We start from the raw sequence: 18,421 nt of genomic DNA, 5'->3' as shown, positions 1-18,421 counted from the left end.
TGTCTGTATTAATCCATATATCCATCCATTAATCCATCCTTCTATCTGTCTATCATGTGTACATAATTGTTTGCACGTTGTCTTTCCCATCAGACATCTTTTTGAGAATAGGGACTGTCTTTTGTCTTTCTTTGTATCCCTGACACTTAGCAAGTGCCTGGCATATAGTAGGTGCTTCATAAATGCTTGTTGACTAACTGACTATATTTGGAGTCAGAGGACCAGAGTCTACATCCTGGCTCTGCCATTCACTATTTATGTGACCATGCAAGTTCTTTAACCTTTCTGAGTCTCAAGGTCTCAAGTTCCTCATCTGTAATTTGAGAGGAGGCTTGGGCCACATGAACTCTAATGTCCCTTCCAGAGTGATGATTCTGGACCATTTAGATCTAAATAGCAGCATCCTGGAAGCTATTTAGAGCTGGAAGGACCTCCAAAGTCACCTAGTCCAACCCCTCTCATCTGACACATGAAACACAAATAAGCAAAAATATTTATTCTCTCTCTCTCTCTCTCTCTCCTCCTTCCTCTCTCTGTCTCTCTCTCCCTCTCTCTCTCCCTCCCCCATCTCTCTCTCTGTCTCTCTTCCTCTCTCTCTCTCTGTGTCTCCCTCCCCCCTTTCTTGGTGGTGACAAAAGCAAGGACTGCTAGCTCCTAGGTTAGAAGAGAGAGGGAATGTTCACAACCTCCTTTTTTCCCTTGGGTAGACATGGGGCTGTGAATAGTTCTTTTAGGGCAGGGACTGTCTTTTACCTCTTTTTGTATCCCAGTACTTTATTAATACAGTGCCTGGCACACAGTAGTTGCTTAATAAATGCATACTGATTATTGATTGAATTATTGACCGAATACATGGCATCTCTTTCTTTACCTCTTTCATCTGTCCTTTTGTGCTCCTAAGTGAAAAACTATTTTGAAAGTCTGCTAGTTGGTCTACCTGCCTTGAGTCTCTTCTCCACTCCAAGCCATTCTCCCTTCAGCCACTAAAGTGATTTTCCTAAAATGCAGGTCTGATCGTGCCACTACCTCTCCTACTCAATAAACTTCAGTGGCTCCTTATTGCCACCAGAACCAAATACAAAATTCTCTGGCATTCAGAACCCTTCGTAACTTCCCTAGACCCTCCTACCTTTCCAACCTTCTCATGCCTTACTCCCCAGCATGTAGTCTTCAATCCAGTGATGCTGGCCTCCTGGATCTTCCATGAACAAAACACTCCTCTCAGTTCTGGGTCATTTTCTCTGACTCTCTCCCATGCTTGGAACGCTCTCCTTCCTCAGCTCCAACTACTGACCTCCTTGGCTTTCTTTAAGCCCCAACTAAAATCCCACCTTCTCCAAAAAGTCTCCCCCAACCCCTCTTCATCCCAGTACCTTCCTTCTGTTAATTATTTACTATTTATTCAGAATATAGCTCGCTTTGAACATATTTGTTTGCAAGTTGTCTCTCCCAATAGAATGTAAGCTCCTTGAGGACAGGGACCATCTTTTGCCTCTTTTTGTATCCTCAGTGCTTAACACAGTGCCTGGCACAACAGTAGATGCTTAATAAGTGTTTACAGAGTTGAATTGATTATCTGAGATGGAATGGCCCTGGATGCAACCTTGTGAGTTTTCAAAGATCAGGAAAGTCACCAGAATCAGCTACCAAGCCCTAAAGAGTCACCACTTGCCTAGTAGTGGATTGACCCAGCACTATGTCTTGTAAGCAAAGGAATGACTGGTCCACTGACTCTGCCACACACAGAAATGAACTTGGTGGGGGGAGAGTTTTGTAGTATTCACTTTTTGAGTCTATTCACCCTAGAGACTGAGGAGATATATAGAGGGAAGAGGGTGCCCTGGTTTGGGAGGTGTATTACTTCCATAAAAGATAGAGAGGTAGATGAACAGGTAGATAAAGAGATATATAGTTGGCTGTTGCCCTTCATTCTCAAAAAGATATCTCTATCTATCTATCTATCTATCTATCTATGGTTAGCTGCCATCCTTCCTATTTGAAGAAGACCAAAATGACATCACTATGCTAGAGTCACGTTACAGTGGCTGATCAGACCGATATGAGCTCGGAAAGCTCTACCACAGGTTGGGCACGAATAGTCCATGTGAACACTTGGGGTGGATTCTTTAAATTTGTGTATCTTGCATTTCTTTTGAGCTACTTCAATTCTGCGATTAATTCTAAAGTTCTTAAGGAAGACCTTGAGAGTGTCCTTGTATCGCTTCTTCTGACCACCATGTGAATGCCTGCCTTGTGTGAGTTGTCCATAAAATAGTCTTTTTGGCAAGCATATGTTTTGCATTTGGACGACATGGCCAGTCCATCGGAGTTGTGCTGTCTGCAGTAGAGTTTGAATACTTGGCAGTTCAACTCGAGAAAGGACCTTAGTTTCCGGTACCTTATCCTGCCAGGTGATCTTCAGAATCTTCCTAAGACAATTCAAATGGAAGCGATTCAGTTTCCTGGCATGGTGCTGGTAGACTGTTCAGGTTTCACAGGCATACAGCAGTGAAGTCAGCACAATGGCTTTGTAGACTTTCAGTTTGGTAGGCAGCCTAATACCTCTTCTCTCCTGCACTTTCCTTCAGAGATGAGAGAGAATATACTTCCCTCCTTTTGTTGGAAAGGTGAAGGACTTTGGGTACAGAATGTTGCATACGCTATCAGTCAAGGTCAGGGTCACTGTGTTGGTTGGTTTCATTTACCTGTTTCTCTTTGTTACAAGGCAAGCTTTGCAAAGTAGGTGGGAAGTGGGAGTGTATCTGGAAGTGACTGAGATGTAAATCAGTCAATTTGAGATGTCAATTATCCTTTCAAAGGGGGGATGAAGGGAGGAAAGGAAACCAGTGGGAAAGGAGGAAAGGCCCAGTCCAGTCATACTAAAGCTGAGGTTGCTTTCCTAAAGGCAGAGGCCACGAGCGTTCCCCCTCCCCTCCCTACTCCCGCCCCCTACTTCATAAATCTTGTTTATAGAGTAGAGAGGCAAGGCAGTTTCTGTAACTACAACAGTTCCTTCCTGTTTCCATGACTGATGTATGGCACAGTCCAAAGCCTATTCACCCTGGAATCTAACCTTGCTAAAATTGAGACAATGACTAGTTATTAGTTCAATTTCCCCAGAGGCCACCTACCCTTCCCTTCTTTTCAATGCCCTGCATATATCAATGTTTAAATTAAAGGAGTAACTCGTAATCTGTTGAGCCAAGACCTGGGGTTCCCAAGGAGTATCTTTGGGGGACATGGTGATGAAAGACACAAGTTCAGAAGCCAACCTGGATCCCTTCTCAAAATGGAGGTTCCAGGAGGAAATCACCAATGGGAGATGAGGAATTCAGGGGTGAAGAGGTGTTCCAGGGTGAGAAGGCCACACATCAACAAAGCTTTTTTAAATGCACAAGGAAAAAAAAATGCAGAAAAGGACACAAATGAGCATTTTGTTTTGCTTAGCCACCTTCTTAAATGACAGATTTAGAGATGATTTCACATGAATAATCAATACCATATTGCTTGCCTTCTCAAGGCGTGGAGGGAGAGAATTCAGAACTCCAAATTTTTTTTTTTAAGTGAATGTTAAAAAAATGTTTTACATGTAATTGAGAAATAATTAATGAAAGAAATAAAAAAAAATTTTAATCAAAAAGAAATGCATGAGAGGTCATGTAGCAGAGTGGATAAAAAGCTGGCCTCCAAGCCCAAAAGACCTGAGTTTAAATCCAGTATAACTTAGTGACCCAGAGCAAGTCACTTAACTGTTTAGTGTGAGAGGAAACTCTCTAAGACTGCAAATTGCAGAGAAAATACTGACCTGAATTGGTGGAGAGAGTTTCCTCATTTGGGAATTCCCTGTACCAATGAAATCACCAATCTAGTCTTATCCCTATATATGTAACTTGTATTCCTATTAGTATAGGTATGCACATACATAAATGCATATTTCTTAAAAACAAAGTGTACCTAACAGTTTAGAGTTTCTTCCTCCTCATGCTGTAGCTTAGGTACCTTCTTACTCTTCCATACGCATGGTCCTCTTCTGCTCCTGAGCTTGACTTCTCTTGCTAGAAGGCTACATTCTAGCATCCTCTTCTTGAGAGGATTACCCAGGGATTCCCTCTCCCCTTGCTAAGAGGCTAGATCTTGAAACTCTTGGGGTTGCTAGAGAAGCAATTCTGAGACTGGTGTTACTTGGGAACCTAATACCACTCCCCCCACCCCCTTTCCTCTCTCCAGGAGGCAGGAATTTCCTCTTCTAGGGCACCTGTGGGTGACAGCACATACCTCTTTCCAAACAATCCATTGATCAAGGAAGAAAGGAAGGAAACAAACAAGTTTATAGACCCTGCTATGTGTCAGGCACTGTGCTAATAAGTGCCTTAAAAATATAATCTCATTTGATCCTCACAACAACCCTAGGAAGTAGGGTTTTTATAGTTGAGGAAACTGAGGCAGAGGTTAAGTGACTTGCCCAGGGTCACATAGATAGCAAGTGTCTGAGGCCAGATGATCAACAAACATTTACTAAGTCTCTACTATGTGCCAGGCACTGTGCCATGTGCTAGGGATACGAAGACACTAGGTGAAACAATTCCTTTTCGAAAGGAGGTAGCAGATTTTTTTTTCTTCTGTTGAGTTTTGTTTCCTCTTTCTGGTGGTTCGTCCTATTGGTTCTAATTCTTACTTACAACATCACTAAGGTGAAAATATGTTTAATAAGAATGTAAATGTGCAGCTTATATCATATTGTGCGCCGTCTTGGGGAGGGCGGTGGGGAGGAAGGGGGAGAAAATTGTTAAACTCAAAAGCATATGGAAGTGATTGTTGATAAATCAAAATAAATTAATAAAAAAAGATTAAATTTTAAAAAAGGAGGTAGCAGCCCCTGGGAATAAGGGGAGGGACGTTGTGGGTGTGCACAAGCTTCCCCCCATACACACACATCGCCCCCCTTCCTTACAGGCCAACATAAACAAGTCGCTGTGAATTACACCATGGTCCTAATTCACCCCCAGTGATTCCATTCAAAGCTTCAAACAAAGGCTTGTCACCACAAATTCGGTAAGTTAATCAGGGTACTCCCTCGATTAACGCTCTACAAATAAAAACCAGAAGATCGTAGGAATTAGAGTAGAAAGGGATCTTAGCCCAATTGCTTTATTTAATTAAAAGATAAGGACACTGAGGCTCAGATAGATGATGAGACTTAGTGGGAGTGACACAGGGAGCATGAGCCACAAGGTCCTTCCTCCAAGTTCAAAGTCTGGTTCTTTTTCTATTCTCCTTTGTTTTATTTTCTGAGAATTACCCAGCTGCCCCCTCCCCCAGTAACTGGAAGCCCTGAGAGGGGCATCGATTGACACAGCAGGCTGAAGACCCCAAAGTTCCCGTCACCTGCCTCTCTATAAGACAGGTGTGTTGGGGGAAAGGGGGCACTGTGACACGAAGACCACCATGAAAAACAGCTGCTGGAGGATCCACCAGAGAGAGGGCTGGGGCTCTAACCCAGACAGCCACCACCATCAGCAGGGATGCTCCAGGCCCCAGCAGAGAACCCACAGGCACCTCTTCCCGAGCTCCCTTTCAAGGGGCCCATGTGTCTGAAATGAATGGCCATGGCCACGGGAATCTGGAAGCTGTTTTGCAAATGCTTTCCCGATGCGGAAATGTAACGCTGGGCTCCTCAGCTTGGATTCCGTTATCCTTTTGCCTGGAGGAATGTCTCTGTGTCAGCAGAATGAGCTGTTCTCCATCTGACAGGCTGGCTCCAGCATTCCTACCCAGGCTGACCCCACAGGGCTCGGCAGGATCTCTTTACTCAGAACCAGACTGCCTTTAACCTGTGAGGACTCCAGAGTGCCAAAGGATCACAGGTCACCCAATCAGAGCTGGAAGGGACCTGTGAGGCCATCTGGTCCAGTGCCCTTATTTTACAGAGGAAGAAACTGAGGTCCGAGAGGTGAAGGGACATTCTCGAGGCCACACAGAGCCAGAATTTGAACCTGGGTCCTCTGACTCCAAGTCCAGGGTTCTTTTCGCTAGTTTCTTCATCTCGGATTGAATTGGATTGGGTTGGTTCTGGGTGTTCGGGATGGCTTGCCGCATCAGAGGAATGACGATGGCACTGGTCTTCAGGCCAGGAAGACCGAGGCCAACACTTTGTGAACCTGGACAAGCCCTTGAAACTCTCAGTGCCCTAAGTGACCTCCGAGACTCAAAATGATGGGAAAGTTGGGAGAAGAAGCTTCCTTACTGAGCTTCTCCATAACAATGACTTCAAAGGATGAGAAGGAAGAAAGAGAAAGAGGAAAGGATGATTGTAATGATATTATTAACATGCTTTCCCACTTTGGGCCAAAAGGTGGTAGAATACAGGTAGAGAATGTTGAATAAACTGCCAGATGGGAGTACTGTATCAGTTTTACTTTGTTGTTTTTCCTCTTTAGAAGAGAGGACAGCGGTATTCTATCTGTAAATACCTGTGGGTGTAAAAACTGAAGGCATCAATAAAATGTATTATTCTTTTAAAAATAATGGTGATAATAACTAGCATTTATATAGCATTTTAAGACTTGCAAAGAGCTTTACAATTATTATCTCACTTGATCTCTACGAGATAGAGGCTATTATAATCCCAGTTTTACAGGTGAGGAAACCAAGGCAGAGAGAGGTCAAGCGATTTGCTCTGGGTCACCCAGCAAGGGAGCATCTGAGACAGGATTTGGATTCAGGTCTTTCAGACTCCCAAGTCCTAAATTCTCCACCATCTGTAGGAGGAGGGAGGAAGAGGAGGATGGAAGAACATAAGGATTGAGGTTTATATGATGGTGGTTTAAGATTTACAAAGTGCTCCATATATTATCTCATTTGATCACAACAACATGGAGAGGCAAGTAGTCCAGAGATGATCATCCCCACTTACAGAAAAGAAAAGCAGGGCTTTAGAAAGGTCAAGTCATTTTCCATTGGCCGTACAGCTAATAATCAATCAATAAACATTTATCAAGTGCCTACTACGTGCCAGGCACTGTGCCAAGCATTGAAGATACAAAAAGCGGCAACGGTGGGAGGTGAGTTAAGCTGAGCCTCTGTCCACGAGGATGTCCTTAAACACACTCTTACCCTTCCTCTGGGTTCATTCTTCTGCAGGAATGGTGGCCATACGTGGAATTCCTCCATTCAGGGCTGTAGGGCATCACAAACTCCTCCTGGAGGCAGGTTGAATTACAAAGGGAGAGGCACGATGTGCCACTTGGCACATGAGAGCCTGCACATGCTCCCCAGCTACACAGATTCATTCCAGGGGCGTCACAGTGGGGGAGACAGCTGGGGAGCCCACATTCCAAACACTGCCAGATCATCCTTGTTCCACAAGATGGTCCTCACCCCTCAGGGGACATGGATGTAGAAGGACTCTGGAGGCCCACAGGAATGCTGTTTTTTCATTGTTGAGTAATTCATTTAATCCTTTGGGAATGCCAAGAGACTGGCTATTACTTGGGGAAAAGGAGGGCATATTCAGGGCCCAAGAAAAGGGCACATGGAGGCCTTTCTTCCAATTCTCTGGCTCTTGAGAGGTGTTGGGGGACCATGGCTCTGAAGGTAAACTCTGAAGGTTTGGGGGTTGAGTTCTAATGACCTAGCTTTCCCGCTTCTAGATTACTTTCTGCATTGCACCCAGAACCTTGAATCCTTACAGCACAGGGAGAGGAAATCAAAGATCTCCAGCAGAGCAAAGGGCCCCCAAAACCTACAAAGGTAGTGAAGGGCAAGTGTTTTGGGGTCATGATTAGCACCAATCATGCTTTTCAAACTCATCTAGTCTCCCATTCTGAGATGATCATAGGATCAAATATCCAGAGTCAGATAGGACTTTAGCTTGAAGTGCAGAAATGTGAAAATCCTTGTCCAAGGTCACACAGGTAATAAGTCACAGGGGTAGGATTTAAAGCCAGGTCACAAATCATAGATCCAGAGTATAAAGGGTCTTCTGAAACCTTCTGGTTCAACCTTCTCATTTTACAGATGAGGAAACTAATATCTAGGGAAGAGAAATGATTTGTCCAAGGTCATGCCAATGGTAAGCATCAGAGGCAAACCCAAGTCCTGTTAATTCAAAGTCACTGAAGAGCTCAGGGCATTTAGAGACAGATGCCTGAGGGAGTTTCCATCTCCTGCTGCAGATGTCTCCTGAGGGAAGGCAGCAAGGGGCCAGCTGATGTCCATCTGCCCAGTACAAAGGCTATTTCCCCCTCTGGCTGCATCCTGATCTTCCACAGCAGGAGCAAAAAGAAGCAACCTTCTCTTTGACCTCAGGCTTTCCATCTCCTGTAGTGCCTGACCCTTCAAGGGAAGTGGGAAGAGAAAGGGCTTCCTTCTCCTGCTGTACTAATTCCTGCCTAATATCCTGCCTGCAGAGGGAAGAGGAGTAATGAAACGGGACCTCCCATCCAACCATCTGATCAGGTGTCTTCAACTTGACCTGAAGCCTTCCCTGGGAAGAGGAATGGCACCTTCCACTCAATAACATTCTCACACCTGCTCATTCCAGTGATTCTGAATCCCTCTGGGTCATCATCCAAACCCTACTCACCATTCCCCCACCACCCAATTCCTTATTCCCATCCCTCTTAACCTTCCTACCCTCAAGTCCCAACCAAACACCAACCACCCTTTCCACTGTGCCCTCTGGAATGCCTTCTCCATAAGCAACAAACTTCTCTTCATCTTGAATCTTTTCCTCTCCCACTCCTTCTATCTTATAGCAGTCGCTGAAACCTGGCTCCATTCCCTCTGCACCTTGGACAGAGACAGCCTCTCTGGCCACCTGTTCTAACACTAGCTGCACCTTTACTCATTCCCCTCAGTTTACTGGTCAAGATGAGGGAACTGGACTCTTTCTTGTTCCTCATGGCCACTTCCATGTTCTCCCCCTACCTCCATCACTCCATAACCTCTTCTCTTTTGAGGTTCACTCAATTCATACTTACCGTCCAATCAAAATCCTGGTACTTGCCATCTACATATCTCCAGGTCGCTCCTCCTCCTTCCTCAATGGGTTTGGTACATGGTTCTTAATTTTTTTCTCCTTCCCAACTCCTGTCCTCATACTTCAGTATACATATTGACTGTTCCTCAAACATCCTAACTATTCAATCCCTGGACCTACTTGTTTCTTGTGACCTACCCTTCTGCCCTACCTTAGTAACACCCTCGATCCTACCATCACCCATGAATGCACCACCTCCATGTTGGAGAATTCTGAAATTCTGTCATCTGATCATAATCTATTGGCTTTCCACCTCTCTGTTTGCCTTTTCTTGTCAATCCTACTTTTCATCCACACTTACCCCTCAATTCTCAATCTCTTAATTTTCTCCCAGATCATGTCTACTGCACTAGCCACTCTCTTCTTTTTTCTCTTTAACCCTTTGGTGAACTAGTTTAACTCTTCTCTGTCCTCCTCTCTGGAGTCCCTAGCCCCCTCATCATATTGCCGTTTGTACCTCACCAAGCCTCAACCTTGGATCATTCCTACTATCCATTGCCTTTGCTCTTATACATGCCGCTGAATGAAGGTGAAGAAAAACATGTAAGTGTGTTGACTGGGCCCACTAAAAAAATTCATGTTATACAACCTCAACTTGGGCCTCACTGCTGCTGGGCAATCCTTCTACATCTCTCTGATCAAAGGCACAATCTCACTCTCCATATCAGCTCTTCCAAATCTTTTCGTTTCTCTTCAAACCTCTCACAGTTCTCCTTCCCCCATCCTCTCAGCTGAGAATGTTGAGTCATATTTTACAGGAAAAAAAAAATTTAGGCCATTTTCCATGAGCTCCCTCTTTCTTCTCTTTCTCATTTCCCATCATTCATCCATCTCCTCCTTCACCTCTGTTTCATGAGCCCTCAAGCAATTCCCTTCCATCCCATTTCCACCAACAGATTCTGTCAGCCCCACACAATCTTCAGTCTTTCTCTGTCTATTGGCTCCTTTCCTACTGCCTAAAAACATGCCCACATCTTCCCTATCCTCAGAAAACTCTCACTTGGTCCTTTTATCCCAGTTAACTATCATCCCATATCTCTTCTGCCCTTTAGGTCTAAACTCTTAATAAAGACTATCTATGATGGGTGGTTCCACTTTATCTCCTCTCATTCTCTTCTTAACCCCTCCCAATCTGGTTTCCCAATCTTATCATTCCTCTGAAACAACTCTCTGCAAAGGTACTAATGACTTCTCAGCTGCCAAATCCAGAGGCCTTTTCTCAATCTTCATTCTTCTCCTCCTTCCTGCAGCTTCTGACACCATTGATCACTCTCTCTTCCTTGATGCTTTCTTTTCTCTAGGTTTTCAGGACATCCCTCTCTCCTGGTTCTCCTCCTACCCATCGGACTGCTTCTTCTCAGTCTCCTTTGATGGATCGTCCTCCAGTTCACAGCCCCTAACCTTGGGTGTCCCACATGGTTGTGTCTCAGTCCTCCTTCTGGCCTCTTCTCCCTCTATACTGCTTTTGGGTTTAATTATCATCTCTATGCTGATGATTTGCAAGTCTATCTATCTTATCTTAATCTCTCTGATGATCTCTAATCTCATATCTCCTTTCAGAACTGCCTTTCAGACATCTTAAACTCAATATGTCCAAAATGGAATTCATTATCTTTCCCTCCAAACCCTCCTCTCCACCTCCACCCCCAACAACTTCCTTATTACTGCAGATGACTGCAACATCTCAGTGTCTCAGGAGGGAAATCTAGGGGTCATCCTCAACTCCTCACTATTTCTCACCCTCTGTATCCAATCTGTTGCCAAGACCATGGTTCAGTCCCCTGGGTAAACTGACTGACGGAAAATACATCCCTAGATCTAGTCAGGAAGAACAGAGTTCAAATTCTACCTCAGACACTTCCTAGCTGTGTGACCCTGGGCAAGTCAGTTAATCTCTGTATGCCTCAGTTTCTTCATCTGTAAAATTGAGATAATAATAACATCTATTTCTCAGTGATGTTTTAAGGATCAAATGAGATAATATCCGAAAGTGCATAGCAATTAGTAGGTGTTAATTCCTTCCTCCCTCCCTTCCTTCCTTCTTTCCTTCATTCCTCTTTTCCTTCCTTCCTTTCTTCCTTCTTCCTTCCCTCCCTTCACTCTGTTCTGTTTACAGACGAGGAAGCTGGAACCCAGAGAAGGAAAGAGACTTGTCCCAGATCACGAAACTAGTGAGTAGCAGAGCTGGGATTTGAACCAAGGCCCTCTGATTAAATTCACTGTTCACTGCAGTATACCATTGACAACTTTGCTCTCAGGGTATATATCTGTAAAATAAAGCAATTGGCATTCATCAGTAATTCCCTATCTTTTTTTGTTGTTGTTCCACAAACTCTTTCCGACAACAACAAAAACGTATTGAGAACCTCCAGGGTAATTTACTCTACTACTCACGATACTATGCCATTAATTACTGCTTAAGGTACCATTTAAGAATTTTTAGAGCAAACCCCTCGGACCACGATCGTGAACCCCTAAATGGAAACCACTGCAGTAGGTGATTTATAAGGGCCCTTCCAACACTAAATCCTAGATAGAAATGGTACCACCATGATATCACTTATTCCAAACCAGCTGCCCCAGCGTGATGACTGAACATAGCCTCTGTCTTCTGTCCCGTTTATAGCAGAGCCCCTTCTCCAGGCTAAATGGGGTTTCAGAGTTGGAGAAGAGACCTCGGCAGCAATGTAGCCCAACTTACACCTGAACCAAAACCCAGTTACAATTCTCCCAACAAGAAGTCATCTGGCCTCAGCTTGGAGGCCTCCAGGGACCCAGGACTGACTACCTCCCAAGGCAGCTGATTCCACTGTGGGACACATATGATGATCAGGAAGGTTTTCCGTATATCCAACCAAAATCTGCCTCTTTGCAACTTCTACTGCTGTTTTCTGGGGCCAAGCAAAGTCTAATCCCTTTCTCACATGACAGCCCTTTAAAACCTTGAATCCCCCTTAAAGCATGTTCCCCTTAAACGTTCTCTTTTTCAGGCTCAACACCCCAAGTTCTTTCAACTGATCCTTGTATGGCACAAAGTCTTCACCATCCCAGATGCCCTCCTCTGGAGATTTTCCAGTTCATCAACGTCTATCCCAAAATGTGGTACCCAGACCTGAACCCAATACTTCAGAAATGGGAGCCAAACCTGCCCACAAGGAGTGAGGGCCCTGACTCTGGGAGATACATAACCTTCACTTCCAGCCACATGGTAAGTCCATTACCCAGAGCTTTTGCTCCCTATCCAGAACCAAAAGCAAGAAAAACAAAACCCACCATTGTTTCCACACATAGTTGAGGCCACCGATACCATGACCGAAGCCAGGGCTGGGAGAAGCCCAGCCAAAACACAGGGGTCCAATGGACTTTAGCCTGTAAGCAAGAGGAGAAACAAGCCGTATGTGCATTTTCAAAAGCCCAGCACTAAGCATGGGAAAAGTTCCCATTCACATAATGTTGCCATGCACCCCTGGCAAGAGCCAGAGTCTCTGCTGGCTTGCGGGGTGTGGGGTTGGGGAGCACCCAAACTTCCTGGAAGCTTGCTAAAAGAAACCCAAGCACAAGGATGTCCAGAGGCTCTCGCTGCCCAACCAGACACTTAGCCATGATGGGGGCCTGTCTGCACACGTGTGCACATGGATCTGCATGTGAGTGAGTGGAAGTGGCTAGACGTGGTGAGTGGTGTTTTCTGGATCACAGAAACATAGAAATATTGGAATTGAAAGGGTCCTCAGAAACTATTCAACCCAACCCATATCTGACCTGCTTTTAAAAGTCAAACTTTCCCTTACATTATTTCAAAATCCCCAAATCAATGTCAGAATCTATCAGCACAAAGAGTAATACAGGAATGTGGGTTGGACTTTTTTTTTTTTTTGGACCAATTTTAAAAAATGGCATGGTGCTGGACGAGATAACTCAATTTGGCAACGCAGAATCTGGATTCAAATTCTACTTCTAACTTCCTGGCTTTGTGAGCTAAGGCAAAAATTAAACCCTCTGGGCTCCAGTTTCCTTCTCTGTAAAACAAGGGACATCTGAGGTCTCATCTGGCTTGAGATGTATAATCAAAACTGTCTGCTCTGTGCTCAGCACAGTGCTAAGGAATAGAGGAGAATATCAGAGTTGTGGAAAACATAGTCCCTGCCCTCAAGAAGCTTAAGGTCTAGTTAGGAGAGTCAGGGATTACGTGAAAAGTTAAATAATGCAAAATAATGTATGTATATCATAGCACATGATATGCATATATTTTGCCTTTATCTATTTTGATGCTGTTCTCCCCAGCTGAATGTAAGGACCTTGAGGGCAGGCACTATTCTGGCTTTTGCTTTTGTAGCCCCAGCACCCAAGACAGTGTTGGGTATACAGTAGGTACATAATAAATGTTTGTTGAACTTTTTAGAGTAGTCAAGAAACTGGGAACACAGATGATGCCCATCAGTTAGAGAATGGTTAAACAAAATACAGTACTTGGATATAATGGAATATTGTAAGAAATTACAAATATGCAGAACACAGAGAAGCCTAGAAACACTTGCATGAACTGATGCGGAATGAAGTATACAGATTCAGGAAAACAACACACATAACTATGACAATGTGAATGGAAAGAATGACAACAAAACAATGCTGTGAAATTATAATAACCAAGCTGGGTCCCAAAGAAGAAACAGAAGAGCCTTCCTCATCTTTGCAGAGGTGGGGGACGATGGATGTGGGATGTTGAGTACATCAAGACTTTTTTGATATGTTGTTTAGATTTGTTGAATTATTTATCCCACATCTTTTTAATACTTTATTATAAGGGAGGGAGGGAGGCTAGGTGACAAATGGATAGAAAAACGGGCTTGGAATCAGGAAGACTCAACTTCATGAGTTCAAATTCAGCCTCAGACACTAACTAGCTGTGTGACCCTGGGCCAGTCACTTCACCCTGATAGCCTCAGTTTCCTCATCTGTAAAATGAGCTGGAGAAAGAAATGGCAAATGACTCCAGTGTCTTTGGCAAGAAAACCACAAATGGGGTCAGGAAGGGTCAGACACAACTGAAACAACTAAACAATTACAACAACAGTAAGGGAAGTATCTCTGAGAGGGAGGACAGGGAGAGAGGTATTGGTAAATGTAGGTGATGAAAAACAAAAGCTTTCAAAAAATTATTTTTTTAAAAACAAGTGCTTGCTGAATTTAATTGGTAGTAGGTAGGTAATGTAAGCAGTATGGACATTGAATGTCATAGGAGAGATCACAAAGGGCTGGGGTCAAGGAAAGTTTCCTAGAGGATCTCTGATTTAAGACAGAGCTTTAAAAATGAATACAATTTGGATATGTGGGGAGGAGAGAAAAAAGGAGGGGAATGTTATGAGCAAAGGTCTGGAGGTGGGAATAGCATCTTCAGAGGATAAGTCTGACTAGAGTAAAGGTTCCTGTAGAGGAACAGCAGAACATGAAACTAGAAAGGTGGGTGGGGGATCACAATTGGCTGGAAAGCCTCTATTAAGAGTCTCATATGTGCCTGGCACTGTGCTAAATGCTGGCAATGCATAGAAAGATAAAAGATAGTCCCTGCCCTCAGGAAGCTTCCATTCTAATGGGAGAGAGAACAAGTAAATAACTGGGCACATAAATGATATATCCAAAATAGATGGAAGCTCATGTCAAAGGGGAAGGCACTGGGTGGGGCAGGGGGGTAAGGAGAGGGGAGACTCTGAAGGAAACTCAGAAATCTAAGAGATAAAATTTAGGAAAGAGAACATTCTACGATGGGGGAGCATCATTGCAAAGGCATGGCGTCAGGAGGCAGACTGTCTTGTGTAGGAACAGCCAGCAGGCCAGTGTCTCTGGATCATAGAAAGTATAGAAGAGAGGAAAGCAGAGGACAAGACAGGTAGGAAGGGGCTGGGTTATGAAGAACTTCAGAGGCCAAACAGAGCACTAATAAAGATCTTCAAGGTCAGACTAAAGAGTCAAAACTTGCCCGGAACTGAGTTTGGACACATACTACTGGATTGACTGACAATACCTTTGGGTTGACCAGCGTGCCAAGTAAGAACATCTCTTTTCTCCACTTTTTTCAAAGTTTTTTTGATCTCTTTTATTTTTAGACCATAGTTATCTCCCAGTCTGCCCTCCCACCACCACACCATTACACCTACCTTTATGATAAAGAATGACTAAGCCAAACCAACCAACACGAGGTCACATCTGAAAACATATACACCATTCTGTCCCCATAGTCCCCACAACTTTTTCCTGAGTGTTTCCTTAATAGGAATATTAATAAATAATAAATAAATAATAAAATAAAAATTAATAATAAATAATAAAAATAGGGGGAAATAGTTTCCCTTTTTTGTCATCTGTTTGCTGGCACAAATACCAGTCATTGCAATTAATTAGATGTCAACAAAGCCCGTTTTCAATCATCTCCATTGACCTGCTGGGATCCCTGCCTCTCTTTTCACATACTCATCTTCCACCACCAGCCTACAACAGAGGCGCTCGGGGTCTAACCAAGACTAATAAAAGGTCTACCACGGTCAAAGAGGGTTGCATTAGGAGGCTAAAAAAGAGGTCACCGCCCAATTTCCATTATGGTCTGTCCTCATTTCTGTTAGGCCCCGAAGGAAGGGCCTAATAACTCATTTTTATGATCTACTTAGCAAGCACAGGGATAGGAAATTGATAGCTAACAGAAAAAGAACACAGATTATTCCCTCCTTGTCCTCATGAACAAAATACTAATCAAACCTTCCCATCTTGAGGGGGTTATTCCAAGGTCAGAGGGCCAGAGGACCATAGATTTAGGGTCGGAAGGACCTTAGGGATCCATAGAGTCAAAGGGTCCTTAATGGGGGTCCATGGACTTTCTTAAGGGGTCTATGGATAAATTAGGGGAGGGAGTTCTGTGAATTTTGAAGGAAAAAAAATTGCATCTGAATTTTCACTAATCTCTAACTGAAGTTTGGCATTTCCTTTAACAAAAATGATTCTGAGAAGGGGTCCATAGGCTTCACCTGACTGCCCAAGGGGTACATAACATAACAAGGTTAAGAACTCCTCAATTAGACCAATCCCTTAGTTTTTATGGAGAAAGAAACCGAGGCCCAGAGAAATTAGGAGGCCTGGTAGTAAATCAAAGAGATCTGGGAACACAGCTGGGTGGCACAGTGGATAGAGTGCCACACCTGGAGTCAGGAAGACTCATCTTCCTGAGTTCAAATCTGACCTCAGACACTTCCTAGCTGTGTGACCCTGGGCAAGTCATTTAACCCTGTTTGCCTCAGTTTCTTGTAAAATGATCTGGAGAAGGAAATGGCAAACCACTCCAGAATCTCTGCCAAGAAAACTCCAAATGAGGTCAAGAAGAGTCAGACATGGCTGAAACAATTCAACAACAAAAACAAATCTCTGACTTCAGATACAGCACTCTTTCACCCATTCATGCTTGTGAAGTGTCAGTCTCAAAGACCTCATACACGGTTCATAAGTGCAATAATCCCCCTACCAACCTTTGGCCACTCAGTGCCAGATACTATTCCAACACTGCCAGCATGAGGTACCCTCACCTCTAAAAAACATCTTGAGAGAGATAATCTATTCAATTTTAGATTGAGCCATGGGGCAGAGCATACCTGGTTGAGAATTCAAGGGTGAGTACCTCAGATATGCCTCACTCCTCTAAAACTCCTGAGCTAGATCCCCAATTCTGCCAACCACCACCCTGATCTTCAAGCAGGACGAGAAACTCACCATCTCTCCTGATGCATCCCCCTTTCCCACTTGACTCCCACCTCGTGCCCAGGGAATGATAATCAAATCCACATTGGTCCTGCTACTATGGCAGGTTGGGACAATTTCCTGTTGTTCTGCTCAGAAGCCCCATGATCCAGAGTCCCGGTCTGCCTATGTCCCAGCTTTCTTCCCTGTTCACCTCTCTTCCCTCCCTTATACCCATTCACGAATGACCCATCCTTCTTGGCTCCCTGTTCCACTCTGGCCTCCCTGTCCATTGTGCCCTGCGTGCTATCATTGATCTGAAGTCTGCACCCTCCCCTCTAAAATCACTTTGTATAATATTTTCATTTAATGATGTTGTTTATTTCTGAAAGAAGAGAAGCTCCCCGAGGACATGAATGATGTAGTATTATTATTATTATTTTTTGTATCTCCAGCGCCTGGCATAGTGTGTGGAATTTAGCAGATCATTAATGTTTGTCAAGCTTAACTGAATCCTATGATATCAAGGCCTCTCCTGAAACAAACAAAAAAGCTGAGAATCTATTTTTAAATCTTATAAAGCTTCACAACCTTAAGAGGAACCTCGGCACATAAATCTTTTCCAAAATGAAAAGTCAATGCTTTATCATCTTTTCATTGGCGTTCAGACAACCCGCGTAAGGGCCATGTTATTTCAAGAATTTCACAGGGACCTTTCCAATTGTCCCCCGGTGGGGAGCACGGAAAAGTCGTCTCTTCACTCCTGCATTCTTGCAGCCGATTCCGGCCCAGCTGCCTCTCGTCCAGACCCCCCAGGAGGAAAGATTAGAAGGCACACAGCCACCGAGGACACTGAACGGGGAGGAATTGTAAACATGGGGACTTGGCTGCAAACCACCAAGGCTTTCCGTAAAGCTCGTGGGGTGGGGAAGAATCCAGGAGGGAAATCCGATGACAGGAAGAGATAATCCCAGAGAGCTGCCCCAGCAGGGAGAGTGCAGAGCTCCGAGGATGGGGAGAAGGCATGAGTCACGATGGGCTTGGTGGTGTGCATTGTCTGGTGCAGGGGCTAGAGGGCAGGGGGCAGGGCCAGAGGACAGGGATTCCCAAGGTTTGAGCCTTGGCCATGCTACTGGCAGCACCACGGGGCCCTGGATGAAGCGCTGGGCTTGGAGTCAGAAAGATCTGGGTTCAAATCCCATTACTTAATTACAAAAGCCTCTTACTTAGCTTCGTGACTCTGGCCAAGTCAAGGTCTCTCTGACCCTTCATTTCTTCATCTGTAAAATGCATATCTCCCAGGGCTATTTAGAAAATGAAACAAGATAATATTTGTAAAGCACAGGGCAAAACTTGAAGCATGAATTATTATTATTATTGTTGTTGTGCAATATACACATATATATAAACATTGAGTAAGGATATGGATTATGTATGTATGTATGTATGTATGTATGAATGTATGTATTATCTTGGGTAAGGAGATAGATACATAAGTACATAGATACATATATACATCTATATATATGGAGAGAAAGAGAGACAGAAAGGTATAGATGTAGGTATGTATGTACATACTACCTTGGGTAAGAATTTACATGCATATGTACATGTGTGTATGTGTGTATGTATGTATGTATTACCTTGGGTAAGGATATGTATTGT

General features: G+C 44.0%; 1 protein-coding gene across 3 annotated transcripts in view; it reads right to left on the bottom strand.

The window, feature by feature from the left end:
* Positions 1–18,421, bottom strand: part of LOC114029550 (multiple epidermal growth factor-like domains protein 6) — a 381,178-nt gene that overhangs the window by 136,798 nt on the left and 225,959 nt on the right. The gene's annotated exons all lie outside the window — the stretch shown is intronic.

The sequence above is a fragment of the Vombatus ursinus genome, unplaced genomic scaffold (genome assembly GCF_900497805.2).
Source record: "Vombatus ursinus unplaced genomic scaffold, bare-nosed wombat genome assembly UNPS02014932.1, whole genome shotgun sequence".
Lineage (NCBI taxonomy): Eukaryota > Metazoa > Chordata > Mammalia > Diprotodontia > Vombatidae > Vombatus > Vombatus ursinus.
This window is presented reverse-complemented; position numbering and strand designations above follow the sequence as displayed.